Source organism: Mustela putorius, unplaced genomic scaffold, assembly GCF_011764305.1.
Source record: "Mustela putorius furo isolate JIRA1106 unplaced genomic scaffold, ASM1176430v1.1 tig00000281_pilon_pilon_pilon, whole genome shotgun sequence".
Taxonomy (NCBI): Eukaryota; Metazoa; Chordata; class Mammalia; order Carnivora; family Mustelidae; genus Mustela; species Mustela putorius.
Window position 1 is genome coordinate 10594397 of NW_025421343.1, and position 23859 is coordinate 10618255.

At 35.6% G+C, this 23859-nt stretch overlaps 1 pseudogene; it reads left to right on the forward strand.

Moving 5' to 3' along the window:
• The first annotated feature begins 497 nt into the window (after positions 1-497).
• LOC106004751 lies at positions 498-1150 on the forward strand (annotated as a pseudogene).
• The last annotated feature ends 22709 nt before the right edge of the window (positions 1151-23859 follow it).

The following is a 23859-nucleotide window of genomic DNA, read 5'->3' on the forward strand; positions in this document are numbered from 1 at the left end:
TGACTAAGGAAGGGTGAATTTTAAAACAAAATTATTTATCTTTAACATATTAACGTTTTTTTTCGTGAACCTTGTCACCAGTGGCAGCTGAGGCGGGGACGAGGCCTACCTGGCGCTGTGGCGGCCAGACGCGGGGGACCGACCAGTCCGCACAGCGGCGCTACAGCCCGCGGCAGGAGACGCAGCTGGGCCGCCACGGCCTGCGTCACTAGGCAGTGGCCGGACTTAGCAGAGTCCTCTTGAGGGGGGACACGCAGGTGCGCCAGGACGCCGAAGAGAACGTGGAGCCTGACCGGCCTCAGGGGCGCCACCAGAACGCAGCACGGCTGGAGGAGTGAGGCGCGCAGTTGGACGATCGCGTCCTGTCGCGCAACTGCAGGCTGTGCGCATGGGCAGTGCCCACCAGAGCGCCGCTCTCTCTGCAGTTGGCGGCGGCTTTGGTCCCAGGAGGGAGGGCTGTGGTTTGTGCTGAGGAGCCCTGGTACCCTTGGCCTGTCATGGAACTCTGTGAAGGTGGAACTTCCAGCACCAACAAAAGCTTCATGATACAGGTCGCGAGCATCACTGCCTTCGGGCACTAAATCCATATAGTCCCCAGTGACGTAACGTAGTGACCCAGTGACGTAAAGCCTCATCACGGAGCGGTCGGGCACCCCCACCCAAAAGGTAGCGGACTTTGGACTAAGCAAAGGCTGTACTGGTCTGCCTCCCCTGAAGCAAAGAGGGCACTCAAGACCACAAAAATGTGAATGTGAATAAATACCACCTGTCCTCAGCGTGTGGCTCAGACTTCCACGTGGCTGCTGACGTCTGGGATGGATCGGACCCTATAGACAGCCATGGCTGATATCTTTATCACCCAGGCATTAGCACCTGGACAAAGATGGAGTCGCTGCCATTGACTCTGAGACCAAGAAGGAGTGCTTGAGGATCTGTGTCAAACAAGGGCGCTAGGTGGTCCTTGTTGGTGAGGCGCAGCTTGAAAACCCAAAGATGGACTGCTTGCTCCTCTGTCTCTCAGAAATTCAGGACTTCCATGTCTGAGGAGATCAAGCAGTTCTTGAGAGATATGTTAGCTGCTAACCCACAGGACAGGCCAGATATCTTTGAGGTTGAAGCTAGAGTGGACCAGGTCTTGTGTGCCGCTTGAAATTCCGGGCAAAGCATCTGGAATGTTTTTTTTTTTGTTTTTTGTTTTTAAAAAACTAGGTGAGTGTACTTTTTTTTCTTCATGCATCTTTACTGGACTGGTTGCCTCATCCTGGGCCCTGGGATGGGCCCCGTGGAGCTGGGGAGAAAAACAGGACTGAAGAAAACCAAGTGCTTGTTATCAAAGTCCCCCCACCCCAGTGTCCTTGAGGTATGTGGGATTATTTAACTAGGAATTGGAAGTACTGGAGGAGTCTTTGGAGCTTTTTAGAAACGCTTTTTCTCATCAAATTAATAAATGATTACTGTAGAACCTGCAAAAATAAAATGCTGGATGGTTTATTTGACTTGAAACAACTTTTAAGTTAAAATGATCAGGAATTCTTATCCTCTTGAAATAGAAAGACATTGTTTTCCTTAGGTTTCATAGCATATAAGGGATTCTGCAGATTCTTTCCTTCACATTTCAGGGAGCTATGTATAACTGTTGTTGTTGTTATATACATACAAGCATTCTGCTAACTGTATTGTTTCAGTGGTATCTGGGAAAGGAAAGGAAAAAGGAAAGGAAAGAAAAAGACTTGATAGGAAATACTAGAAACTGGATGTATATTCCCTAGGAAGGAAGCATTTTTTTTTTTTTTAAGATCCATTTTACAGATGTTAAAGGAGTGATGGGAGGAGGTTCCCAGTAGTTGTAGTTGGAAAGATTAGCGGGGTCTGTGACTATATCTCCCCGAATGCACCGGATCTCGTCTGGAAAGATTAGCGGGCACCTGAAACCTGGAAGCTTACTGTGGGACTACTTGTTAGTTAAACATTAATCAGAGACCATTTTGTTTCAACGTAGTGGATGTCTGGGCAGCATGAAAACAAAAAAATACCACCTAGTTCAAACGTGGACATTCTAAATAAGGATTATCCTAGAAAGAGAAAGAGAATGAAGCAATTTATCTTGTAACAATTTCATTACCTTAGTGTGTATCTATCTGTGTGTGTAGGTGTGTAGTTATTCACACCTTTGGTGTCGGGGGTAGGACTGTTCTGGAGACTCTAGGACCTCAGAGACTGCACGCATTTTTAGGAAAGATGAAATTTAGCTTGTCTCTGTGACCTTTATGTATAATGCAGGGGTGCTTGTTCAGGCTTTCTTCAGAAGCCAGATTGAAGTGGTTTATGTAAATATTTAGGGCCCAGTTTTCCAGAAGACGGTCTGACACCCTAATATTCTTTGAATCCGTACAAAATCCATAGAAAGAATTTTAGTTGATTCACCCTTTTCAGGAACCCAGAAACTTCCTTTTTTCCAAGTCTACAGAAATATAACTGGCATATAGCTTTGTGCAAATTTTGAAGTATACAACATGAGTTTGACACACACAAAAAATTTTGAAATAGTTACCACAGTAAGGTTATTTAAGACTTATTCCATCATCTCACATAATTACCTCTTGTTTGGTGGTAGAACATTTAAGATTTACTCTTTCAGCTCATATTAACTATTGTCACCATGCTATATGTTGCATCCCCAGAATTTACTCATCTTATAACTTGAAGCTTGTACCCTTTGATTTGATCAGTATCTATTTCCCCCACCCCTCAGATCCTAACAACCCCCATTCTATCCTCCGTTTCAATGAGTTCAGCTTTTTTTAGACTCTGTGTGTAAGTGAGGTCATGCAATATTTGTCTTTCTCTGACTTATTTCCTTTAGCATAACACTGCAAGATCCATACATTTTGTAACAAAAGGTTAGATTTTATTTTTTTTTAAGTTAATGGAAAAAAATATGTGTGTGTGTGTGAATATGGGTATATATTTTTTCTGTATCCATTCATCTGTCAGTGGACATTTAGGCTTCCATGTCTTGGCTATTATGAATAATGCTGCAGCAAACAGGAAGTACAAGTTACCTCTTCGAGATTCTGATTTCATTTCCTTAGTATATATACCCAGAAGTTGGATTGCAGGATCCAATTAGTTAGTTTTGATAGGAACCTTGGTTAATTTTTTGAGAAAGCACCATATCACTTTCTAGGGTGGCTGTACTGATTTACATCCACACCAACAGTTTATAAGTATTCTCTATTCTTCACACCCTTGCCAACACTTCATTGTACTTTTGATGGTAGCCATCCTAACAGACGTAAGGTATTATCTCATTGTTGTTTTTATTTGCATTTCCTTGCTTATTAGTGATGTTTAGCACCTGTTCATGTACTTGTTGGCATTATTGTGTTTTCTTTGGAAAATATGTGTATTTGAGTTTTCTGCCCATTTTTAAATTGGATTACCTTTTTTAAAAAGTGTGTGACTTCCATATATATTTTGGATATTAACCCCTTCTCAGTAGATTGCCTCTTCATTCTATTGAATGTTTCTTTTTGCTGTGCAAAAACCTTTTAGGTTGGTATAGTCCTCTTCATTTATGTTTGCTTTTGTTGCCTGCACTGTTGGTGTCATATCTGAAAATTCATTGCCAAGATCAACATTAAGAGCTTTTTCTTATGTTTTCTTTGGGAGTTGTGCAGTTTCAGGTCTTACTTTTAAGTCTTTAATCTTTCATCTATTTTGAGTTAATTTTTATGAATAAGTAATGTAAGCTAGGCTCCAGTTTTCGTTTTCTGCATGTGGTTATGCAGTTTCCCCAACACCATTATTGAAAGGACTAGCCTTTATCCATTGAAGGATATCCATTGTATGTTCTTGGCTCTTTTGTTGAAAATTAATTGACCGTGTATACGTGGGTTTATTTCTGGACATCAATTTTGTGTCATTGGTTTGTGTGTCTGTTTTTATGCCAATACAGTACTGTTTTGCTTACTCTAGGTCTGCATAGATGGGCCTGGATTCTGTGTTAGGGAAAGGGGATTGATTAAAAGCAGGAGACCACTGGTGTGGGTCTAGCATCTGGGTCTGTGGAGACCTGACAAGAGTTGGGTTGGGTTGGGAGCCAGCCTGGACCTTGGGACAGCTGGCAATAGCTTGTCACCTGGACAGGCCTGGAACCTTCATCCATGGAAATCACTGAGACAGGAAAGGAGCCTGGGAGACTGGCCTGGTGCTGGGGTAGGCTGAAAGCCTAGGATCCAAGGTACTTGGTTGGGCCTGGAACCATGGGGGCCCACCTGGTGCTAGGGTAAACTGGGAACCTGGGGTATCAGGAGCCAGTCAACGGGAGCTGGTGCAGGCCTGATGCAGAGGTCCACAGTGAAGTCAGGAGGAAAGCAAAGTTCCACTCTCCACACTGGGCTGACATGGTTTCGGGTATGGGTTATAGGGTCATGTGAAACTGTCTTTCATACTCTCTTTAACACGTATTTTCTTATTTCTGTCCTCTATCCAAGTGCTGTCATATCTTACCAGGAATTCTTAGCAATTGTGAAGGTAATTTTCTGTGCAGGTGTTTATTCAAATTGATGTTTCTGGGAGGAGAGCGTACTAGAAATTCCTATACTACCATCTTGCTAACCCCAGAAACTTTTTTTTGCTCCCAGCCAAGTCTGGATGAACTCGTTCACATGGTCTGTGCACATTCCAATTTTTGTTTGGAACATCTTAGATACCTAGATACACATTTTAATATTTATGACTTTCTCCCACGTGTAGCATCTATAAAGCAGAAAACATAAATTGATCATAATGTCAGTTAGGAAAAGATTAAAGTATAATATTCATGCTATATTACAAGAGTGGTGGTGTTTGGTTTGAAGGGGTAGGGCCAGTGGGAAATCAGTATTAAAGCATGTAGCTTTTCCTGGGGCAGGGGAATGCTCAATAGAAATTCTGAAATAGATGCAAACCAATGAAAGTGATTCTTAACAACTTACTATATCAGTCTAAACTGCCTTTATAATAAGTTTTAGGTATATAACCACTGTTTGTTGGAGCATATAACCTAAGTCTTTATCTTTTAAGCATTAATAGCCATGCATAGACTTTCTCCCCTAAAACTTTTATTTTGGATTTTGATGAAGCTCTGTTCATACTTTTCATCTCCTTCATATCTGTGTACATCTTGATATTTCCCTTCCCAGAATGGATAGTAACAAGTTTTCAATCAGTTCTAAGCAAAAATATGTCCCGTCTTCATCATTATAATAAACTTGCTCCAACTTCTTCCATTTTTATGTGCTCTTGCTATGGTCTCGTATAGGGCCAGAGAATGACAGACCCACTGACAAGTGTCCTGAGTAACTTCCTTGTCTTAAACAACAAAGGAAAAAAAAAAAGTCACAGAATGAATTTATACCATATTCCGTGGTTCAAAAAATGACTGGTTGAACTGTACTCTGAGGTTCTGGAAAGCTTTCCTTTCTCTTTCCTGCCTTAAATTGTTTGGAATTATATATCAAATCAGACTAAGCATTAAAACCAGAGCATTCCAGGGATCTCAATTCAATCCCAACCCTCTGTTTTTCAGGAGTAGCTCTTCTGAAGAATGGTGTTGCTTTGGAATCTGTATCCAGATGGCAATGCAAAATGGGGAGAACTTGTCTGATAATCTCGGGATTTTTTAAATGTTTTTTTTGAGTACTAAGAAATAAATTTGTAACCCTGACCATGTGGTGATGGAGAAGGCACAGGCAGCCTTTCTAAATCAATTCTCACTCGCATAATAGAAAATTGTTTGCCACGTGACTTTTAAAACCATTCATTGATTTTATAAAGCAAATATTTCTTTTACCAAAAAAAGAATTGCTCATCATGCTGTGACCCTGAGTGTGTACTCTCCTCAAATTATTCTTCCCTCCTGGATTTAGGGGTGAAGAACACACAGAGACATGATATATTAATTTAAGAGTCAATTCTAAAAGGCTTCCCCTTTTAGAATTGGTAAAGCCTTCCCCACTTTTTGATTTGAATAACTCCATACCTATAGTCCTCCTAGTATGACACGAGAAAAGCTAGTATCCTGCAAAGAAATGATCAGATGCTCAAATTTCATAGACCCTATTAGATTAGCATATATGGCAAAGATTATTTGTAAAATGTGAGAGCAAAGAGGTTTGATGTCTACATGAAAAAAAAAAAAATTACAACCCATATCTATGGCTTTATTTTTTTTTGTTTTTTAGAAGATTTTATTTGTTTATTTGACAGAGAGAGAGAGATCACAAGTAGGCAGAGCAGCAGGCAGAGACACAGGGGGAAGCAGGCTCCCTGCTGAGCAGAGCGCCCAAAATGGGGCTTGATCCCAGAACCCTGAGATCATGACCTGAGCTGAAAGCAGAGGTTTAACCTACTGAGCCACCAAGGCACCCCTATATCTGTGGCTTTAAATAATTACTCCACCTCCAGGGTGAATCTGTCTTCTTCTCCACTCCTTTTTTTTTTTTTTTTTTTTTAAGTCATGAGACGTAAGTCATTAGAGTCTTATCTCTCCAGTGATACAAAGTTATTTCTACTTCAAATATATAGATGGGCAGTTAAGCTGAGCAGGAAGCATTCATTCTTTCTTTGAAAAGAAATTATAATTATGATGGTTATTGGAACTGGACTCTCAAACTCAAAGAACCCAACTCCAAAGGTAGTAGTAGATTGGGTGAGTTGAGTCATAAAATCTTTGATTAGAAAGGAAATAGCGCCCATATGCAATATGTACCTAAGGGATTGGGTGATGGTGATGTGTGTATATGTGCATGTGTTTGTGTGTGTGAGATTAGATTATCATATAGCAAATGTCCATCACCTCCCACTTGACCACAGTGGAAGATGCCACTGATGTTGGGTTTTGTAGATAACTTACTTAGCCAATAGAATGTAGAACAAGTAGAAGCTCAAAAAGGCTATATAGCTGTGCTTCCTTTTGCAAGCTCCTGCATTTCACCGTAAGAACATGCTTCAAGTGAGGGCTGGTCTGATGAAGGTAAGAGTTACCTAAAGCAGATCCTGATCCAACATGCAGCTTGGAACCTAGCACAGTTGAGTAGTTTAAACCAAACATACCTATATCTATGTGAGTGAAATGATTATTATTGTATATTTCTCAATTTAGTCGCATTTTTATTATTAGCATATTGAAAACAACGTAAAAATAGCTATCTTTAGCTATTTGTTTATTTTTTATATCCTTTTCCAGTAGCATTTCCTTACACTAATTATGGCAGTAATTGTGAATATTGACAATGAGTCAAATAACTTATGTTCAAGTTCTTGCTCCTCTGCTTATTATTTTTTGTGGATCTTTGGGATTTAACCTACATACACCATAGAGTTCTAATTCACAAAACCCAGTAGTGATATCTACCCTGTGGAGTTTTTGTGACTATTAAGTATGACGGTGTATGTCAATTTATAAGCAAAATATCTGAAACATTGGATATAGTACATAGTAGTCATTATTATCATTTTGATCATTTATACTTAGTGTATAAGTGTATGGAGTTAAAATATATTTATTTTAACACAGCACCACACAAGATACCAAATGCTCTGAACTCTGTTACCCATCTACTGAATGAGCTATTTGTGCACATGTATAACAGTGTCAACCAATAGCTATTTCAGTTGCAAGAGTATGGCCCAGGAAAGGTTAATATGCATTAAAAGACCAGTTCTAACAGATTCAATTCATTTACACAGCAGCAGATATGTCAAACCAGGCCAATTTTGCTATCATAAAGTTGAGACTCCAGGTCCCTTGAAGAGAGTAATAAATGACATCACCATATCTAAGCCTAAATGATGCATTGGAAGTATATTCAAAATAAGTTTTTTTTCTTACTGGAAGAGGCAAATCAATATTTAAATATTCTTCTTTTGGTATCTTTTTAACAACTGTTGAATGGATAATTTATGGTATTTTGTTTAGTCTTACAGGGTTTCTAATTATGAATTCTTGAAGGAGTTTAAAGAGAAAGAACCTAAAAATCCCAAATTAAGTAGAAATTGAAAATTCATCAAAACCTAGTTTCAAATACCACTTTACCTTCTTCTTCTTCTTAAAACCTGTTTTTTTTTTTTTTTTTTTTTTTTGTAACCTGTTCTAATTTTTCATGAATTCAACACTGTAATAGAACTACTAGTGGAAATGCGGGGAATGATGGCAAGATAGTTAACAAGTTATTAGGTATATAAGATACAGCAAAAAAAATTGGTGAGGATATGAAGATCAAAGGAGTATATGGGGGCAAGAATGAGTGTGGTGTAGTGATATCATGCCTAAGCAATAGGAATTTTCACTCTTCTTTTGTAAACTTTATCCTTTAGGCTAGACAGGCAAAGTCATACATAAACTGATCCTAAGATAATCAATTTATGCATAAAACTGTATAGGCAGCTTTTAAAAAATAGTAAAAGTTTACTTCTGTAAAATAAGGTAATAATTATGATATTTTATGATTATTGATCTGTGAATATTATCTGTTGTGATTATTGATCTGTTATGATTAATAATTTATTATAAAAACATATTTTTAAGTTTTTAGTAGACCTTCTTTAGAGCAATTTTAGGTTTTCGGAAATGGAGAGTTGTCATATATAGGTTCTCCCCTAACAATTTTTCCACATTTACTAACATTTTGTAATAGTTTGATACATTTGTTATAATTGATAAACCAATATTAATATATTATTATTAACCAAAATGCATGGCTTACATTAAAGTTTAATCTTTGTGTTGTAAAGTTCTGTGAATTTTAACTAATTAATAATGATATGTGTCCACCATTACAGCATAGCACAGAATAGTTTCACTGCCCTAAAAATGTCCTTTGCGCTACATATTCACCTCTGTGCTCCTCGTTCTTAATCCCTGGACACCAATGAACTTCACTGTATCTACAGTTTGCCCTTCCCAGAATGTCATATAGTTGGGATCATAAGGTGTATCACTTTCCAGACTGGCTTTCACTTACCTGAATGTATTTAAGGATCCTCCATATATTTTCAAAGCTCTAGAGTTCATTGCTTTTTTATCACTGAAAATGCTCTGTAGTATGGGTGTGCCACAGCTTGTTTACCCAGTTACCTATTTACAGACATCTTGGTTATTTCTAAGTTTTGCCAATTTGGAATAAACCTGCTGTAAACATTCATGTATAGATTTTTATGTGGGCAAATATTTTTAACTTATTTGGGTAAATATTTAGGAGTGTGATTTCTGGATCATGCTATAAGATGATAGTTAGTTTTATTGACTGCCAAATTGTCTTCTAAAATAGCTGCACCATTTGGCATTTCTACCAACCATGAATGAGCATTCCCGTTGCTCCACACCACCAGCAACATTTGGTGTTGTCAGTGTTTTAGATTTTAGCTATCTAATATGTATGTAGTGGTATCGCAGTGATGTTTTAATTTGCATTTCCCTAGTTACATATGATATTGAACACCTTTCATATGCTTGTCATCAGTATATTTTCTTTGGTGAGATGTCCAGTTCTATTGTCCACTATTTTAATTGTTTTATTATAGCTGAGTATCAAAAGGCTTGTATATTTTGAAAACCAGTTGTTTACCATATATGTGTTTTGAAATATTATTTCCTTGTCTGTAGATGGTCTTTTGTTCTCCTAAGTTCTTTTGCAGAGCAGAAATTTTAAAATTTTAATGAAGGACGACATACCAATTATTTTGATGAATCATGCTTTTGATGCTGTATCTACAAAGTCATTGCCAACTTGAAGGTCGCCTTTGTTTTTCCATGTTACTTTCTAAAAACTATGTTTCTTTATATTATATTTACTGTATGATCTATTTTATATTAATTTTTATAAAAGGTGTAAGGACTATGTCTAGATTATTTTTTCTCTTACATGTAGATATACAGATGTTTTAGTGCTATTTGTTGAAATTACTAATCTTTTCTCATAGATTTGTTTTTACTCCTTTGTCAAGGATAAGTTGACTATATATGTGATTCTATTTTTGTGCTCCCTGTTTTATTGTACTGATCCGTTTGTCTTTTCTTTTGCCATTGACACAAAAATCTGGATCTCTGTAACTTATAGTAAGTCTTACAGTCATTTAGTCAGCATTGTGTTGGCTCTTCTGGATCTTTTGTTTTCCCATACAAATTTTAGAATTAGTTTGTAGATCTTCACCAAATAACTTGCTAGGATTTTGTGTGGGATTGTGTTGAATCTGTAGATCAAGTTAGGAAGAATTGATATCTCAGTGTCTCTATATTTGTGGAATATCACTTTCATTTATTTAAATATTTGATTTTTAATCATAATTTTGTAGTTTCCCTTATATAGATCTGTAATCTATACATGCTTTGTTAGAGATGTAACGAATTATTTCAGTTTTTTGTTGTTACTAATGTAGTGTTGTGTTTTTAATTCCAGATTCAAATTGTTTGTTACTGACATATGAGAAACCAATTGATTTTTGTATATTAACTGTATTTTCTAACTATGTCATAATCACTTTTTAGTCCTTGGAGGTTTTTCATTTTGTCAGTTCTATGGGATTTTTACATAGATGATCATATCATCTTTGAACAAGATTTATTTCTTCCTTTCTCTTCTGTATGTCTTTTATTTCCTTTCCTTGTCTTGAAAATTTGCTAGGACTTTCAGTTGTGTTGGATAGGAGTGGTAAGAAGGGTCATTTTCATCTTGTTTCAGATTATAGGGAGAAAAGTAGTTTTTTACCATTAAGTATGTTATTAGTTTTAGGGTTTTGTTTTTTGTTTTTGTTTGTAGATGTTCTTTAGCAAATTGAGGATGTTCCTTCTATGTCTGGTTTGCTGAAAATTTTTGTGCGTAGATAATGGATTTGTCAAATGTGTTTTCTACATTTATTGGTATGAAAATACTTTTTTTTTTCTATTTAGACTATTCATATCACGAGTTAACATTAATTGATTTTTGAATTTTAAACCAGCCTTGCATACCTGGAATAAATCGTGTTTGGACATAGTATATAATTTTTTCTATATACTGTTGGATTCACTTGCTAATATTTTGTTGATGATGTTTGCATCTACATTCATAAGAGATTTGGTCTGTAATTTTTCTCATTAGTAATGTCTTGGTTTTGGTGTTGGAGTAATGCTGGATTCATGGAACATGTTATTTATTTTTAAGATTTATTTGTTAATTTGACAGACAGAGATCACAAGTAGACAGAGAGGCAGGCAGAGAGAGAGAGGGGAGGAAGCAGGCTCCCTGCTGAGCAGAGAGCCCAATACAGAGCTAGATCTCTGGAATCATGACCCAAGCTGCAGGCAGAGGCTTTAACCCACTGAACTACCCAGGTGCCCTGGAACATATTATTAAGTATTACCGCTGCTTCTATTTTCTGGATGGAATTGCAGAAGAATTGGTATTATTTTTTAAGTGTTTCATAGAATTCACAGTGAAACCATTTGGACCTGGTATTTCCTGTTTGAGGAAAATTAGTATATATAGCTTCAGTTTCTGTAATATATAAGCCTATTTAAATGATCTATTTCTCCTTGTGTCCCTTTTAGTAGATCATGTCTTTTAAGGAATTAGTTTATTTAATCTTATTTATCAAATTTGGGGGTAGGAGTTGTTCACAGTTTTTCTTTATTATTACTTTAATGACCATGAGATCAGTTGTGTTGGCCCCAGTTTCATTCTGATATTAATAACTTGTGTCTTTTTTTTCCTCCTTTTTAGGTTAGCTAAAGTTTTCTCAATTCTATTTATCTTTTCTGAACCAGCTTTCAGTTTCCTTGATTTTCTCTGTTAAATTCCTGTTTGCAATTTCAGTGATTTCTAATTTTTTGTTATTTCTCTTTTTTCTGCTTACTTGGATTCAGTTTGCTCTACATTTTCAAGTTTCTTAATGTTGAAGCTTAGATTAACTTTTATATTTTCGTCTTTTCTGGCAGATGTATTTAACATATATTTCTCTCTAAAAATGCTTTTGCTATAACATACAAAATTTTAAAAGTTGTATTTTCATTTTCATTTAGTTCAAAATTGTTTTTGTAATTTCCTTGATAACGTCTTCTTTTATCCATGTATTACTTCAAAGTATATTTTTAAATAACCAAATATTGAAATGTTTGGGGATTTTCTAGCCTCTTTCTGTTATAGATATCTAGTTTAATTCTATTGTCATCTGAGAATATGCTTTATGTAATTTTTATTCTTTTAAATTTGCAAAGATGTGTTTTATGAGCCAGGATCAGTTCATCTTGGGAATGTTCTATGTGAGTTTAAGAAGAATATATATTTTGATGTTGTTAGATGAAATACTTTATAAATGTCAATTAGATTCAGTTGATTGATGGTGCTGAACACTTCAACTATATAGTGATTTTCTGTCTGTTGGGTCTATCAATTACTGAAATTGGGGTTTAAATTCTTCAACTAAAATATGTGTATTTCTCCCTTTCAGCTCTATTAGTTTTTCCTAACTATTTTGATGTGCACATTTTAGATGTGTACACAGTAAGGATTGTATGCCTATTTGAAGAATTGACTCCTTTATCTTATGTTTACCTTTATCTTATATTTTATCTTTATCTTTATCTCCCTCCTTATGTCTGATAATTTCCCTTGTGCTAAAATCTACTTTGAAATTAAAATAGCTAGTTCTACTTTCTTTTGACTAGTGTTAGTATAGTGTATTCGCTATTCCTTTACTTTCAATCTGTATTTACTTATGATTGTGTTTTTTATAGACAGCATATATTTGGGATTCTTATTTAGCCCACTCTGATGGTTTCTGTATGTATATTAAGACCATTCACATTTAAAATGATTTTTGATGGAGTTGCCATCATCTTCCATATCTGTTACTATTTTCTATTTGTTGTGACTTTTCTTTCTTTTTTTTTATTTTGCTTTTAATCTATCATTTTACATGATTTAGTTTTCTTACCTCTCAGGATATTGATCATATTGATCATACCTTAATTTTTTTTCAATTTTTTTTCCTACTGGTTTCTCTACAGTTTGCAATACACATTAATGACTAAACTAAGTCTACTTTCAAATAACACTATACCACTTCATGGTTAGCTCAAGTATTTTATAACTTTAGTATTCCAGATTTCTCCTTCCCATGCCTTATAACATTGTTGTTATATACTTCATTTAACCATAAGCTATAATCATCCAATATATTGTTGCTATTATTATTTTGTGTTTTTTAATTATTTTTGTTTCTTATTGCTATTATTATTTTGAATGAACTGTTATTTGTTAGAGCATTTAATAAGAAGAAAAATAAAAATGACTTTATCGGGGCACCTGGGTGGCTCAGTGGGTTAGGCCGCTGCCTTCGGCTCAGGTCGTGATCTCAGGGTCCTGGGATCGAGTCCTGCATCGGGCTCTCTGCTCAGCGGGGAGCCTGCTTCCTCCTCTCTCTCTCTGCCTGCCTTTCTGCCTACTTGTAATCTCTCTCTGTCAAATAAATAAATAAAATCTTAAAAAAAAAAAGACTTTATCTTCATTTATTCCTTCTCATGCCTGTCCTTTCTTTACATAAATTTGTGTTTCTGACTTACATCATTTTCCTGCTTTCTGAGAAATTCATTTTGATGTTTTTTGTACATCAGGTCTACTGGCAACAAATTCCTTCTAATTTTGTTTGAGAAAGTATTTCTTCTTCACTGTTGAAGGATAATTTTGCTGGATCTAGAATACTAGGTGTTTATTTAATTATCACATTTAATTACTTTATTCCACTCTCTTCTTGCTTGAATAGTGCCTGAAGAGAAGTCTGATTTAATTCTTTTTTTTTTTTTTAATTTATTTTCAGCATAACAGTATTCATTGTTTTTGCACCACACCCAGTGCTCCATGCAATCCGTGCACTCTCTAATCCCCATCACCTGGTTCCCCCAACCTCTCACCCCTGGCTGCTTGAACCCCCTCAGATTGTTTTTCAGAGTCCATAGTCTCTCATGGTTCACCTCCCCTTCCAATTTCCCCCAACTCCCTTCTCTTCTCTAACTCCCCTTGTCCTCCATGCTATTTGTTATGCTCCACAAATAAGTGAAACCATATGATAATTGACTTTCTCTGCTTGACTTATTTCACTCAGCATAATCTCTTCCAGTCTTTGTTACTCTATAGATAAGATATTTATCCCACTTCATAGTATTTCTCTAAATTTTTCATCTTTGTCTTTAGAGTTTTGAAGTGTGAGTAGGAAATGCCTAGGTATAGCATTCATTGGTTTATTTGTATTTTTCCAGTTTGGTGTTGTGTAAGATTCCTACCATTGTATCTGTCAAAAATTTTAGAAAATTCTCAGCCACTATTACCTCAAATATTTTTCTTTTCTTTTTTCATCTTCCTACATTCCTATTATGTGTATGTTATACCTTTTGTAATCACTTCAGAGTTCTTAGATATTTTATTACATCTTCTCCTTTTGTTTTCCTCCTCCTCTCTGCATTTCACTTTGGGAAGTTTCTGTTGTTACATCCTCAGGCTCACTGATTCTTCCCATGTCTATACCCAAACTACTGATGAGCCCATCAAATGCACTTCTGATTTTTGTTATAGTGTCTTTTTAATTTCTAGCAGTTCCTTATGATATTCTTTTAATTTCCATCTCTCAGCTTACATTACCCATCTCTTGCACATTATTCACTTTTTTCAGTAGAGCCTTTATCATATTAGTCACAGTTATTTTAAATTTTTAGTTTGATAATTTGAAAATATTGGTCATATCTGGCTCTGGTTCTTTTAGCATGATTTGCAATTTTTTTCCATTGTTGAAAGCCAGACATGATATATAATGTGAAAGGTAACAAAGTAAATTGGTCTTTATTGCTTGGTTTTATGTTTATCTGGCTAGAAGTTAAGCTGTTAATCATTTGCTCTAGCTATTGATATTAAAGGCTAAAATTTCCTCTGGTGACCTAGTTTTTGTTTCCTCTGCTGTCTTGTGTTAGCCTAAGAACTTTTTAAGTAGGGTCTGAGTCTTGCAGTTCTATTCAGCTGTAGTCTCTTATTATTATACAGGAGCCCTATTGTTGTGATAGTAAAATGTAGCTGGTGAGAAAGCATTTTGTCATCCTGTGATTAAATCTCATGTTTTATTGAGTCTCTTCACCTGTGCTATGATCTCTCTAAGTGCTGGTCGGCCTTCTATTTCATACCTTAGATGAGACAGGAATACTAAAAGGGGCTGGAATTGGTTATCCCCCCACCCCATATTGGTTAGGTACTAAATAATAGTTTCCCTTGAGGGCAAGCATTTGGTGAGGAGTAAAGAAAGATACAGTCTTATTTCAAATGGCTCCTTTTTGTCTCTTCCTGGTGAAAGTAGGAAGTCATTTTTCTCTAGACTTTATAGTGAGTATCTGGTGGAGCTCCTGGAGGAAAACCTCACAAAAGTGTGGAGATTTCCCCAATGCAGGGCCTCCAGGAGTTTTTATTTCTCAAGCTAGCCCATACTCAGTTTCCAGGAGTTAGTCAGCTATCCTTTAAATATTCCTGCCTGATGCTGGCTCCAGCAGTGGTTTCTGTTCTTGGTAAGATGTAATTTTCTGTATCTACTTGTCTCTCCAGTTTTCAGTGATTTGTCCTTTCACCCTAATTTTCTGATGGATCTCTAGCAGGGTTATTGATTTTCTGTTTTTAAGTCTTTTTTGTTGTTGTGGAGATAGAAGTGACACCTTTTAAGTTCTTTGTATGTCAGACTGGAAATCAGAAGTGCATTTTATTTAGATGTAAAAAGAAAACTATCAAAACAACAACAACAAGGCAACTGAAGAATGTGGAACAAAATTTTAAAGAAGAAAAAAAAAAAAACTCTAAACCTATAAATTCTATATACAACAAAAATATCTTTAAAAAAAGAAAAAAAAGGCAAAGAACATTTCAGACTTACAAAAGCTGAAAGTATTTGACACCAGCAAATCCATACTTCAAAACATACTAAAACAAGTCATTTAGGCAAAGAGAAACTGTTGCCAGATTATTAAAAAAAAAAAAAAAGAATTCTGTTGCAACACAAAAAGTAACTATGTGAATAATTATATAACATTATTTTTCTTATGAGGTACCTTTGAAGTATAGCTGACTATTTAAACAAAAGTTGGAGTGTATTCAAGGTAAAAACAATAGCATAAAGGCTAGAAGGTGATACAGGGAAGTGTATTTTTGTATGGTTCTTAACTATGTTTGAATTTATACAAAGTGTTACTGATGGTTGGCTTTTGATAGGTAAGGATATATATTGTAAACTCTAAAGCAAATCTATTAAAGTATAAAAAAATCCCTAAGAGTTATAGTTATTAGATTAACAGAAAGGAAAAAAAATAATAAAAGACTAAATCCAGATAAAAGCACATTAAAGAAGAAAAAAATTAAAAATATAAAACAGTTAAAAAAATTAAATGATAGATTCAAACTAACCCCATTCATTGTAATATTTTTTTTAATTTTTTTTTAAAGATTTTATTTATTTATTTGAAGAGAGAGATCACAAGTAGGCAGAGAGGCAGGCAGAGAGAGAGAGAGGGAAGCAGGCTCCCTGCTGAGCAGAGAGCCCGATGCGGGACTCGATCCCAGGACCCTGAGATCATGACCTGAGCCGAAGGCAGCGGCCTAACCCACTGAGCCACCCAGGCGTCCCAATAATATTAAATATAACTAACGGGGCACATGGGTGGCTCAGTGGGTTAAAGCCTCTGCCTTGGGCTTAGGTCATGATCCCAATCCTGGGATCAAACCCCACATCAGGCTCTCTGCTTGGCAGGGAGCCTGCTTCCTCCTCTCTCTCTGCCTGCTTCTCTGCCTACTTGTGATCTCCATCTGTCAAATAAATAAATAAAATCTTTAAAAAATAAATAAATAAATGAATGAATAAATAAATAAAACTAATAATTAGAGATAGATTGGTTAAAGAAACAAGGTGCAGGTTAGTACTGCTTACATTGGAATATAGTTTTAATATAAAGACATAAATAGGTTAAAAGTAAAAAGATTAGTAATGATATATGCTAACCCTAATAAAAGGAAAGCTTGAATGTCTACATTAACATTACACAATACAAGTTTTGGAGTAAAGAATATTATCTGAATTAAACATAGTAATGAAAGTGTTGGGTTATCAAGAAAGCAAACAAATGCTAAATATTTATGCAGTTAATAATAGTAAAGCTTCAAATAGCTGAAGCAAAACCTTAAAAACTGCAAGGAGAAAAACAAAAGTGAAATCACATGATAAGATTTCAATATCTATCTCTGAAAAACTGATGGAACAAATAGAAAATTAGTAAGGAGTTAGAAAATTGGAATAACAATTTCAACAAACTTTACCCAATTGAAATTTATAAAATACTTTGCACAGCAACGATAGAATGGCTATTCTTTTCATGTCCACATGGGACATTTACCAAGAGAAAATATATTCTGAGTTACAACAAAAGACTCAAATTTAAAAGGATTTAATTCATACAGAGTATTTTCTCTGACCACTATGGATTTAAAATAGAAATATTAACAAATCTCTGAAAAATTACCATATATTTATAAACTAAATAAAACACTTGTAAAGCTGTGTTCCAAAAAGTATCCATAAATGAAAATAAAAGGTATTTAGTACTAGATAGTGAAAACATAACACATCAAAATTACAGGATGCCACTAAAACAGTACTTAGTTGGAAATTTATAGTCTGTCAGAAAAAAAAGGCACCAAATCAGTGAACTCGAAAAATGTAAGCAGAAGAAAGGAAAAACATTAAATAAAAGCCAAAATTATTTAAACAGAACCCAGAAAGACAATAAAGAAAATAAAACTAAAGCTAATTATTTGAGATCAATAAAATTGATAAATTTCCATTCACACTGACCAGTAAAAAAATGAAGATATAGAATAACACCTGAAATTTTATAAGAATATCACTATAGACTCTTTAGATAATAAAAAGAAAATAAAGGTCTAATATAAATTAATTTATGCCAATAAATTCAGTTACTTAGAAAAATGGACAAATTCCATGGATGATACAGCATCTGAGATTTACTCAAGAAGAAATGGCCTAAATTTTTCTATAACTATTTTTTTAAAAATTAGTATCTATAAAAACAAATGAACTAAAACTTCTCACAAAGAATACTCCAGACCTGGATGTCTGCACTGATGTGTTCTACCAAATATTTAAGGAGGAAATAATAACAATTCTATAATAAATGTTACAAAAAACTGAGGAAAGTTTGATCTGAGATCAGAACATGTGGACTGATATAAATCTTTGCCAGCTCCCTCACTCACTTGTGATATCTGTCACTGACCATTGATGGACAAGAACTCAGATCACATGGCTCCTCCATCATGAGGGCATGACAGTCCAAATTTGTCACTTACAGAAGAATGCTGGTCTGGCAGATTCACATGAAAGTCTCAGTTCAGAGGAATGTTGGTGACCAAAAGATTAAATGCTAAAGGTTAGCATCATACATGTGCAAAGAAGATTTAATATCAGATGATATCTACATAAAATGAGTTTTTTCCCCTACCCATCTCAGCCTCATAAGGTGAAAGAGTGGGCTCTGGCTTCAAATCCTAAATCAGTTTGATAATCTAAGCTGGTAGCAGTTGAATAGGAATAGAAGACAGAATGATTGAAACTTGGCATAACTTCTAATCAAGTAAGACATCCTACCTCACTTGAATTTCTTTTCTGCAATGAGAATTTAGACTTACAGAATTTAGAGGTTTAATTAGAGTGAGGCTAGATTATTGAGGAGACTTGGGAGACTCGGGCAATAAAAAGGGTATGAATGCTGACTAAGCCAAGTTTCAAATTGGACTCTATCTAGCATACAGACAGGCTACTTTATAAGGACCCTTCAAACCCAGCTCAGTTCTAGTTAATGTAATAATTTTGGAAAGCCATGTTAACATCAGGTGACTCTACTCTCCACACAGTGGTCGTGGTGAATACATGGCCTAAACTAAGGAAGGGATGCATTTTTTTCTTCCCCCTTAACTCCAAATGACTGCTCAGTCCTGGTGCCTGACCTACCGTGTTAGCAACACAAAGGTAATGGTAGGTTTATGTTTTAGGAAGTGAGAATAAGACCCCCTTCAAGGACCCTATTTGGTAGCCTGTGGCCAAAGGATGTAGTTCTCTCCTCTCCCCACCAGACGTAAATATAGATACATGAAGAGTGAAAGAAACCATTTTTATCACTGTATTTTTAGAATAGAAGACTTTCACCTTCTTAAAACAGTTATTTAGGCATAATTGGCAAATTGTATGCTAAATGTATTTGAAATATGCATATGTATTTATTTTAATACAAATATAAATAAATAAATAAATAAGTACATTTACATCTATTTATCTATTGGTCTATCTACCAAGGGAGGTAGTGGACATCACCCTAGTTCACCTTGGGATTCTTCTGTATTTTTATCTATTGGCGTCCATGATATTTCTTTTTATTCTTTATAGTTCTTTATAATAAATTAATCTATATGTAAATTACCAAGACTGAATTTTGTTTTATGCCACTAAGGATTTAGACTATGACAGGGATGTGTTAACATTTAAATGCTATAATAATTTACCATCAGGAGCAACACAGTTCAGGTCCGCATGTACTATCTGTGACAGATGACTAGTTAATTTCTTTTTCAGTACTCCCAGGACGTAAACCTAAGTCTGTAAAGCCACTATGTCACGAATCCATATGTTTTATTAATGCAATCCTATAACTTCTGAAAATACTTTTTATTTTGAATTAAAATTTATCTCTGTGTAAATTCAATTCATCTGTCTTAACTCATATTCCCTTAGAATTATCACAGAATATGGCAGGGTTGAAACAATGTGGACTCTGGCTTCAGATCCAAGATCAAACACTTTTTGGTATTGTGACCTTGGACAAGATACTGCACTTTGCTGTACCCTGGTTTCTGGGTGGTTGTGGTGATTGAGAGGCATAAGGCAGGTAATTGCTTGAATCAGAGTGTTTACTGAACACTACTCTCTGCTTCAGATGGGTAATCAGAAGTGTTTGGGATATTTGGTTAAGTTTTTATTTTGCTAACTATTATTTGATAGTTAGAAAAAACAATCCCATTTTTTATTCCATGGCAGAGGCTGAGTATCCTTAAGATTTCTTTGGAACTCTTGATTTGTATCCCCAGAGTAGATGCACTGAGTGAAACAACTTGAGAACTATTTGTCCATGGTAGTTGTAGGAACTTGAGGCCATACAGCTTCTACTTTAAAACTGTTGCTCCCTTTCCCCATTTTGTGACCTCTCCTATATCTGTTGGTCCTCTAGTAGGACTTCCATGGGATACTTGTGTAGGAGGAAGCTGAAGCATCCTGTATAGGGTAAGGAGCATGTTCAGACACGGAGGAGGTTACCTAACTTTCCTTCCAAACTGAACACTTTAGCCTCCCAGTTACTAGGCACTACTGGCAATTAGGAAGGATTTGACAGATGCACCGTAAATGACTAACTAAGTATAAGTTAGAGATTTGGGACAACCATAAAAATCATTTCTGATAAGGAAGTAGGTCTCTGCCAAGCATTGCTTTTGAATTTTTATTATACCTTTTTATTTTCAATTTGGATCAATGTGAGCCTTTTCTTTTAAAGCAGCAGAATCATAACTGAAATATTGTTGAGTTTGCATACAGAGTCAGAGCAGTTAGCACAATTTACCAGTCAGAATTGTCAGAAGTAAGTATTACAGCGCTTATACCTACTCTAAACTTCACAAAGAAAACTCGTAATTATTAAGTGGACATGTTAGTAAGAATTCTATTGAAAATTTTCTCACTAACATTCACAATAATTTTTGCTTTGTCATAGCCAAATATCCACATGATTGTTTCAACCATATTTTGCTTTAATCCAGATGTTCCAATAGGTACTTTATAGACCTACAATTATCACAGGAAATATTCTCATCTGGCAGAGATTCTTCCAACTTTGACATCACAATGAAGATATTGTTCTATAAATAAGTGGTTAATTCTTTGGATAGAATCCCTTTGACATTATCTATATTTAAATATATGTACCTTACTACTTATTATTTTAGTTTTGTTTTATTCTTATTTAAATCCATGCACCTTATCTATTCCATATTTGGTAATAGATGTAACAACCAATTTGTTCTATTTACTACACCTAGATAACACTTTGCAATTTTGCATAGATCATAAAATGGGTAATTTGCAGTGAAATAGTGTTTGTCAGAACTTTAGCCATCTACCATTCTGGATTCATTACTTCTATATAAGAGTTTAATCGCAGAACAGTTTCATATTTTATTTTCATATTTTACTTTACTGCATTCTTGTATGGATTGTCAACTTAAAATTTTTGTCACTGCCTGGGCTAAAGATGGATGCTGTAGTAATTCACAGCACAATCATGAATAGATGAAGTTTGATGGAGGTCACTTAAGTCATGCTCTTGTCATACCTGAGGTTTGTATTTGAGTATTTGGGCATTGATAGGCTTTTGTGTAATTGTCAGAGCTCTCCAGTACTGAAGAGTTTCCAATAGTCTTCAATTATATAATTAAGTTCATCTACCGCTTCTCTAAAGGTCAAGTCTCTACATCTTCAAGAAGTCTATACTAGCACTCATCTTCTTAACAAGACCTTCTGTTGTGTTTTATAGCATTCCGTATACTCTGGTATTACATTCATTTACTGGGTTCCTAACACATACCAGGTACTAGAAGTGGAGCATCGATAGGACAGATGAAATCATTGCCATCATTGGGCTTACATACCATGTTATCATACATCCATAACAAAATATCCAGAGATACTGTTATTTTTCAGAAAAAATAGTCAAGATAACAGGTGTGGTCAAGATGTGATGTAGTAGGGGCACTTGGGTGGCTCAGTGGTTTAAAGCCTCTGCCTTCGGCTCAGGTCATGATCCCAGGGTCCTGGGATCGCGCCCCACATCCGGCTCTCTGCTAGTCAGGGAGCCTGCTTCCCTTCCTCTCTCTCTGACTTCCTCTCTGCCTACTTGTGATCTCTCTCTCTCTGTCAAATAAATAAATAAAATCTTTAAAAAGAAAAAAAAGATGTGATGTAGTAGACTGCACAACTCTAAATTTTATGAGTGAGTACAGTGGTCAAGTAGCAGTGGAAACACCAGAAAGTCACATGAGTTAAAATCAAGACCATTTAGAATGAAATTCATTCACTTATTCACTCATTACTAGGAGCTGCAAATCTTAAAAATACTGTTTCCTGTGACATTAATAGAGGTAAAATGAAAACCTAAAATTTTCATTATATATGATAAGCACAAACTGTTAAGGGTGAATGGAAAGGAGGAGTATAGACTAAGCCTTCAGATGCATGGATATTGCCCTCAAGAAGCTTAGTGGATCTTGAAGGATGAAATATTTTTTTCGCAGGAGGAAAGAAAGTTCTAGTAAGAGCTAATAGAATATGGAAGTCTGCAATTCAAATATACATGTCAGAGACAAGAGGCAAGACCAAATCCCAGGAATAAATGGGTAGAGGAATTAGAGAGTGAAATCCATATCTCATATGAAATTAAGCATGACACAGCTCAGACAGATTTTATAAAATGTTTGGCACTATCTTAGTTAAATTTGCTCTTTTAGCATCTTAAAATCATCCTTCAAGATTTGACATTTAAAGTGGTCTCATTCTTTCAGTGATTGTTAAAAACATTGGGAATAGCAATAGACTGTCCAATATTAAAATTTAACTCTTCTACTTACTCTTACAGTGACTTTCAGTCCTGGTCCTCCAGGAAGCAAATGCCACAGTGGGATTAGACATGTATGAGATATATTGGGAAAACACCTGTAATGCACAAGGAGGCTAGAGCAAGATCACCTTTAGATTACAGTGCATGTCTGTCATCTGTAAAACCAGAGTAAGAAGGAAAGAGGATTGGGTAGGAAGATGCTCAAACATCTCTTCAGTTCTAAGAAAGCCTTGGCTACGTCAACAGGGCATTTCTGAGCCTCTCTGTCTCAGTCCTGTCCTCCAGAAATGGGCCAGCATTAATATTTCCACTGTGCTTCCCTTTTTCCTGGGAAAAGCTAGGAGAAGCATGGCCTGGATGGCAACACAGTGGTAGATCAAGGGAATGGCAGATGAGGCTGTCAGTCCATTTTGCTCGCCTCAGTGGGTGATATGAGTGGTGAATTTTTATTTCTGCCACAGAGACTATGGATAACCTGATTAACTCTTGTAAGGCCAGTTTTGTAGTGGGCAGAATAAAGATAATAGCATGACTGTCTTTCTGGGACTGTAGTAAGGATAACTGAGTTAATGTCCATATAATGATTAGTATAGTGCTTAACATGCAGGAATCATTGAGAATATTCTGTTTTCTAAAATGTTGTATGCCTTTGTAAAGCAAAGATATCCTCATCTTTTTTCTTTGCCATGGTATACAATGGTATATATCTACCAGAGCATTACAGTTATAGAACTCATATAATGCATGTTTAATACATAAGTTGCCATTGCCTACCTGTCACTGACCATTGAGAACACACTATTTAGCAAAGATGAGTTTATCATTTGCTAGGAAAAGAAAATTGAACACCCTGAGGGAATGAGGGCTTTCTCAGAGGGTGTCAGAAGGGGTAGTTATGACATTTGGTCCTATAATAGGTAATTTTGAGAAAGGATCAAAGAAGCATAGTCTTTCCTTTCGTTTGAGTGTTGTCAGAAAGTATTTTGTTTTGTCTTACTCCATCACACTAGAGTTATTTGTCCGATGTTGGTGTTCTGTGAATCATTTCTGTTGAGTAGTGAGAAACCCAGCCCAGATCTTTAGGG